This window comes from Eulemur rufifrons, chromosome 7 (genome assembly GCF_041146395.1).
Source record: "Eulemur rufifrons isolate Redbay chromosome 7, OSU_ERuf_1, whole genome shotgun sequence".
NCBI lineage: Eukaryota > Metazoa > Chordata > Mammalia > Primates > Lemuridae > Eulemur > Eulemur rufifrons.
Window position 1 is genome coordinate 265,832,600 of NC_090989.1, and position 8,130 is coordinate 265,840,729.

An 8,130-nucleotide genomic window follows, 5' to 3' on the forward strand; every position below is an offset into this window, starting at 1 on the left:
GTGGCTCACGCCTGTAATCCTAGCACTCTGGGAGGCTGAGGCCGGAGGATTGCTTGACTCAGGAGTTCCAGACCAGCCTGAGCAAGAGCGAGACCCTGTCTCTACAAAAATAACAAAGAAAAGAAATTTTTCAATTGTAAATAAATTATTTCACCTGCCTAGCTAGGTCCCAAGTTTTTTTCCATTTTAGGAGCTTCAAATTTAGCTTGTTCACATGCAGTGTGCAAATAGGGAGAACACATGAATCACAGTACCACTTTTTGTCTTTGATTATTGAATACTTGGCAAGCATTCCTTTTGGTTCAAGGAACTGGATTTTCTAATACAGGAAATCTTTACAAAACTCTTTTGTAAGTCATCCAAGTAACATTGTCAAGAACACAACATCATTAGATCTATTATCTTTTTCATTGGTTCTCTAGATTGACAATGACTATTCTGTAGCATTTGTACATATGTACTGAAGAATTTTAACATCTGTATTCATGACTCTTGGAATCTGCTTCAGAAAACTGAACACAAATATTAATATTTTCAATATGTATCATACAAAGGAATAAAGCAATGAGGAAAAAGTTATTGCTTTAAAATTCCAATACATCTGATCTTTCAGTCTAACATAGCTGGAGTCCCATCCTCTTGATAGACTCTAATTTTTCTATCTGTAGTTGAAAATCTTTGACAAATGGAAAAATTGTCAAAAATGTCTGTCTCATATTTGAGCTTTCAGGCAATGAATTGACATTTCTTTGTAAATTTGGATGTTCTTTGAGACAGAATATACCCAGAGTTTTCCCTGGGTGTCTTTTATCACATGATTCATCTAAAGCTAAAGAAAAATACTTGAAAAAAATACTTTTTTTTTTGAGACAGGGTCTCACTCTGTCACCCAGGCTAAAGTGCAGTGGTGTTATCATAGCTCACTACAATCTCAAACTCCTGGGCTCAAGTGATCCTTTTGCCTCAGCCTCCCAAGTAACTGGGACTACAGGCACACGCCACCATGCCCAGCTAATTTTTCTATTTTCTGTAGAGACAGGGTCTCACTCTTGCTTAGGCTGGTCTTAAACTACTGGCCTCAAGCAATCCTGCCACCTCAGCCTCCCACCATGTTAGGATTATAGGCGTGAGCCATTATACCCAGCCTAATACTTGAAATTTTTCAAATTTTGAATTGATCTTTGATATTATTAGAAATACATATATTCTATGAGCAAAATATATTTTGTTCATGTATATTCTATGAGCAAAATTGTTTAATGGTTTAATTGAAAATTTGAATTTGGGGGAATGTCTTTTAATTTTTTTTTTTTTTTTTGAGACAGAGTCTCTCTCTGTTGCCCAGGCTAGAGTGAGTGCCATGGCGTCAGCCTAGCTCACAGCAACCTCAAACTCCTGAGCTCAAGGGATCCTCCTGTCTCAGCCTCCCGAGTAGCTGGGACTACAGGCATGCACCACCATGCCCGGCTAATTTTTTTTTATATATATTTTTAGCTGTCCATATAATTTCTTTCTTTTTTTTTTTTTTTTTTGTTGAGACAGAGTCTCACTTTGTTGCCCAGGCTAGAGTGAGTGCCGTGGCGTCAGCTTAGCTCACAGCAACCTCAGACTCCTCGGCTTAAGCGATCCTACTGCCTCAGCCTCCCGAGTAGCTGGGACTACAGGCATGCGCCACTATGCCCGGCTAATTTTTTCTATATAGATTTTTAGTTGTCCATATAATGTCTTTCTATTTTTAGTAGAGACGGGGTCTCGCTCAGGCTGGTCTCGAACTCCTGACCTTGAGCAATCCACCCGCCTCGGCCTCCCAGAGTGCTAGGATCATATAATTTCTTTCTATTTTTAGTAGAGATGGGGTCTCGCTCTTGCTCAGGCTGGTCTTGAACTCCTGAGCTCAAACGATCCGCCCACCTCGGCCTCCCAGAGTGCTAGGATTATAGGCATGAGCCACCGCGCCCGGCCGGGAATGTCTTTTAAAGTCTTTTCCTTGTAAATTTCTAAACAATGATAACTAAAATGATCACTTCTTTTTATCATCTCTCCATTTAAGATTCTTTTTGTGTGTGTGCATGTACAAGAATCAAGCTATTTTATAGCTTGCCAAGTTTACAAACTCAGACCCTGTTAGAAGTGTTTAAATTGCTTTTGTTAGAGATTTAATTCTCATTTCATGTGAGATTTGTGGATTCTTTTTTGACTTAAACTGAGTTATTGCTGAAAAGTTACATAAGTCTTAAATATTGTGTTAAGTATTGTCTACTGTATATCTTTAACACTTTTGAATACAGCAAACAGCGTTTTAATTTGTTCTGCTGCAGTAAATTGCAGTTGCCTTTCGTCATTGATTGTGCACTATACTCTCTTCTGGTCTCTTTATTTCTTTACCAGTTGTAGTACTAGCTTCTGTGTCTACGCTGAATTCTGCCTCAGTAATATGTCTTTCTTTAAAATTTAAATATTTTTCCATATTTTTTAATGTAGGAACTAATTATTAAAATAGTGAGTATCTCAGTTTATGCTTCTGATTTACATAGTTACCTAATCACTTAGGTAACACGCTAACTTGTGCTATCTGCATAAAATATCCAAGTAAACACATTGTGATATTACATCCGTGCATAGAAAACAATCATCTGAACTGAATCAGTCTTTTGATTGTGATTAGATTGGTGATGTGTTTATGTGTAACACGTTCCTGTCCAAGTGTTAACAATACAGCAATGTCCTATGTGATGCAGTGGTTAAAGTGAATTGTAGTTCTATCAAAACAATAAAGTTGTATTTAATGGAAAAATATTTCAATCTGCTTCAGTTTTTAAAATTTCAAAATATGGCATTTTCTACATTTCCATTTCTCAGTAGCCTCAAGTGGCTATCATATTGGACAGTACAGAATTAGAGTAAGCAATGCTAGCCACAGAGAACCCAATAAATAAAAGTTGCTTAACTCAATGGAAGTTTATTTCCCAGGCAGCTTTGCAACTTTTTTTTTCTTTTTTTTTTTTTTTCAAAATATTACCAGGGTACAAATGTTTTTGGTTACATGTATCAATTTTGTTATGCTTGAGTCAGAATTATTTGTGCCCATCACCCAGATGGTGTTCATTGGACTACTTAGATAGGTTTTCACCCACTCCTTCCTCCTCAGTCCCTTCTCCCTCATCCTGCCTGATTGATTTCTGCTGAATTGTTCTTCCCTCTGTGCATGTATGCTCATTGGTTACTTCCAATGATTAGCTTCTGTGTCTGCACTGAGTTTAATAGTGAGTATGTGTGGTGTTCATTTTTCCATTCTTTAGATACTTCACTTAGGATAATGGTCTCCAGCTCCATCCAAATTATTGCAAAAGGCCTTAATTCATCCTTCTTAGTGGCTGAATAGTATTCCATAGAATACATACAACACATTTTGTTAATCCACTCATGGATTGATAGGCACTTGGGTTGATTCCACATCTTTGCAATTGTAAATTGGACTGCGATAAACATTCATGTGTAGCTTCACAACATTTTGAAGCCATGCCATTTGTAGCACATGACCAACAACATCCCAGAGGCAGGGAATGGGAGAACTGGAGCATTGTACAATGTTTTTAAGCACTAGCCTGGAAACAGCTATAGAACCATGGGTCCCAAACTTAGTGGCCAAGGTGTCCCAGGGCACTATCCCAGGATACTTTAAAGTTGTGAGGGTAACACAGCTATAACTATTGGACACACCACAAGCTACTATTATGTTGTTTGGAACTGACCATTTACCAAATGGAACTGGTAGGTATTTCTTTTGGCCTAGGGAAACTATGGAAAATGATCATGGTGCTAAGGACACTAGAACCAAGAAAGTTCAGGAATCTCTGAGAATCACTTTATTCTCTTCCATTGCCCAGAAATCAGTCACGTGGCCCTAGCCTAATTGCAGAGGAGGCTGGAAAATACAGTCTTCTCTTCATTGTGGTGAGCACATGGATTGTTTCTACTATAGTCTGTTGTTTTGATCACATCCTTTCATTCTTCCCACATGTAATAATACATACAGGAGTCCCCTCTTATCCACAGGGATATGGTCCAAGACCCCCAGTGGATGCCTGCCGCTTCAGATAGTATTGAACCCTATATGTACTATGTTTTTTCAGTCTGATAACCAAGATAGCTACTAAGTGACCAACAGGTGGGTAGCATAGATGCTGGACAAAGGGATGATCCAAGTTGTGGGTGGGACAGAGCAGGATGACAAGAAATTTCATCATGCTACTTGAGACAACTCACAATTTAAAATTTGGGCATTGTTTATTTCAGGAATTTTCCATTTAATATTTTTGGACCAAGGTTAACCGCAAGTAATTGAAGCCACAGAAAGTGAAACCATAGATATCGGGGGACCACTGTACTTTCTCTCCCCAAGGGAGACAATCCAAAGTTTGATCTGGTCAGTGTTTCCAACTAAAATCCAGGGTCTCTGAGTTAGAAGCTTACTGTGTTGCCTAGTTTTTGCCTTTGGGACCCTAAATGTCAGCGCCTGTTAATCTTTCCTGGAATATTATAATTTCTTCAGACGGATCTGTGGTTTCTCAAGAGGAGGCTCTCCTAATCAGCAGGGGGCACATAAGCCTGGTTACCATTACTCAGGAGTGTCACTGGCCAAGTCCAAGTCCATGCTGCCCGTGTGCAGTAAATCGATCACTGTGACACAGGTTTGGCAAAAGAGAAAAGATTTAATCGAAAGGCCATTGAGCAAGGAGGTAGGAGAACAGCTCTCAAATCTGCTTCTTGGAATATAAGGCTTAAGGATATTTATGGGTTAGGGAAGTGGAGTGGTCTAAAGCATGGGGGAAAGGCAATTGGCAATGGGAGAAAAATGAAGCAACAGGTTTATTCTGCGCAAACGTTCTTGGCCTTTCATAGGACGTGTGTACAGAAAATGGCACTAGCATGATCTGAGGGTGGAGTTTTTGGCCCTCTGATGTCAAGGGCCATCTCTGGGACACTTATGCAGGCCCAGTTGAAGGGTCAGTGGACTCAACTGGTTTGAACTGGACAGGAGCTGGCCCAAGTTCCTGAAAAACAGCTGAAGCAACCATTACTGTGGTGACTTAGGAACATTATCTGTAAAGTAGCCAGTGAAAATTAAGTTTCAGCATTTAGCAGGAGTTGGCCTTCAACTTCACTGGAAAAAGGGGAAAAAAAAACAAGCAACCAAAAGCAAGCAGTGCAGGAAGACCTGATGAAATTAACCCCTTGGTTTCAGGAGTAGGCAGAAGGCCGCTGCATGCAGGGACAGGAGTCGGAGTTCATCCCTTTTATTCAAACTTCCACTTAATCTCGGGTTGTGAGTCTCACATCTCATTTCTAGCTTCCTCCAGGCCCATATACGCAAGTTAACAGCCTTTCAAGTTCTATTTGGTAAAAGATAATACCTCTCATTTCCTATGGGGGTTGTGGAGGGATTGATAATCCCCTGACCAAACAACCACTAATCTACTCTCCGTCTCTACAGAGTTGCCTCTTCTGGACATTTCATGTAAATGGGATCATACAATATGTGACCCTGGGTGTCTGGCTTCTTTCACTTAGCATATTTTCAGGGTCTATTCATGTTGTACCAAGTACCAGTACTTCATTCCTGTTTTGGCTTAATAATATTCCATTGTAGGGATAGACCACATTTTGTATGCTCATTCATCTTTTTTTTTTTTTTTTTTTTTTTTTAAGAGACACAGTCTCTTTCTGTTGCCTAGGCTGGAGTGCAATGGCAATGATCACTGCTCCCTGCAGCCTCAAACTCCTGGGCTCAAGCAATCCTGCCTTGGCCTCCCAATTAGATGGGACTATAGGTGTATACCACCAGACTCAGCTATTTTTTCTTATTTTTTTTGTAGAGACAGGGTCTCTCTATGTTGCCCAGGCTGTCTTGAACTCCTGGGCTCAAGCAATCCTCCTGCCTCAGCCTCCAAAGTCCTGGAATTACAGGCATGAGCTACCACACCCAGCAACAAACTCTTTTTAGATCCAGCAGAGAACTGAGGTCACAAGGCAAACTACTGTCCCCAAAACTGGGGAGACAGACGGGTGGATACAGAGAATCACAGCTTACTGGAGTGGAAGCCCAAGAGCAAAATCTCATGGGCATTGTACCAGGGAATAAAACTTAAAACTATAACGTGGAATTGCTGGCAGCTCAGTGTAGACAAGTTTGAGAGTTAAAAACAGAGGAGTGGCTCACTTTTAGGGGGTGCCCGCACACTTTCCTGAATATTGGTGGAGATTGTAGAAAGATACCTTTATGCTTTTTGCAGGGGGGAAGGGAAAAGTAGGCATTTTGAAATATTCCTAGAGCATTCTGTTCTTTTTAATAAAGTTTGTCCTCAAGAGAAACTATTTTACCAGAGCCTAATCAACCTAGGAGAAGGGAACTACCCAACTGCAGCCTTATTTAGCCTTCCTGTCCTACATAAAGGGGCGAGGGGGAGGACTGAGAAGCCCTTGTGAGACTCACAGCCCAGGGACACAGGGCCACTAAGATTGAGACCTAATCTTAGAGAGCTTCCTCTAAGAAGCTCCTCTAGTGTGCTTGGTTTTGTCTCCCCTGCTGTACAGGAGCCCTGTGACATCATAGGGCTATTCCCCATAACGCCAAGCACACTAGAGGAAATTTTAGCCCTGCTGACTACAGCTACAGCAAACAGTGATCATTGTGTTCCATTAGGTGCCACACAAGTTTGGTTGGTCTCATTACTGATGATGTTAAATTAACCTTGGCCACTTGATTAAGGTGGTGGTATCTTCTAAGCTTCTTCACTTTAAACTTCTTCTATACCGTTGGTAATTAAGAAGTATGCTGTGGTTAGGTACTTTGAAGCTACGTAAATATTCCATTCCTTATCAAGCTTTCAACTTATCCAGTTATTTATTTATCTCAGTATAGACTCATGGTTTCTTTTTTATTCAGTGGGTTACAGTCCATTATTACTATTACCTATTGGGAGCTCAAATTTTCCATGATTTGTCTGATGGGAGCCCCCTCAAGCTGGCTTCTGTATTCTTTTGACCTGACCTCTTCATTCTTTCAGTGTGTCCTGGCTGCTTGGTACAAGATGTTCCAGGCCAGATGTCTATAGTCTCAGCTCCAACAGCCTGTGCCGGCCCGCACGACCACTCAGCAGCTCTGCTCTGGCTCTGACCTCTGGGCTGGGGTACCCCATGCACAAGCATCTCTTCAACACGGTTGGGACCCAGTCACGTGAACCGGGTTGCTCACTCCCACACAGTCTCTTCACCCTGCTTGGGATGTCACACCCATGCCAGGCCACCTCTTCATGTGGACACCCATCTTTCTCTGCTTGGGATCTTCCACTCCTTGCTGGGCTGCTCCTGTGCGTGATGCCCTCCTTACTCTGCTTGGAATTTGACTCCTTGTACCAGCCAGCCTTCCCATTCAAATGCCTTCCTCACCCTGCTGGGACTCTGACACCCTTAATCAGGCCATGCTCTTCTGCCCCCACCCACCTTGGACTTCACTCTTCCTGAGCTTGAGGACAATGACTCAGAAGCTGTATTCATTTTGCTTGGGCTCCAACTTCTCACATCGGGCCACAACACACCACCCAAGTCCTCCTCCCTCCTGTGCATGAGTGTATGCACACGCACACGCACGTGTGCACATACACACACACACACACACACACACACCCCCATGCATGACTTCCTCTGCTGTGGGTCACTGAGGCTCCCCAACTCCAAGCCCCAGCAGTCCCCTTGCTCTGCCCCATCTAATGTCTTTAGGATTGAATAGTTTGGTAAGAAAAGAGGACACAAAAGGGCAGGGGCTATTTGTCTCTTATCCCTATCCTTCAGGCACCCCTCAGTTTTCTTCCTTAAAGACAAACCATATTACTCGTTTATTACATCTTCCCAGAGTTTTTATGCAGACACTCTTCCCCTCTCCCCATTGGTTCATTGTACAATTAATTGAACTCTCTGTGGTGGCAAAATTGATCGATAGAATTAACATCTTTCTGATTGATACTGAATCTTCCTCTCTAAGACCTTGGTACCTTTCCATATATTTTAAGTCTTTTGTGTTCCTCAATAATGCTTTAAAGCTTTCTTCATATAAATCTTGCACATTTTTTG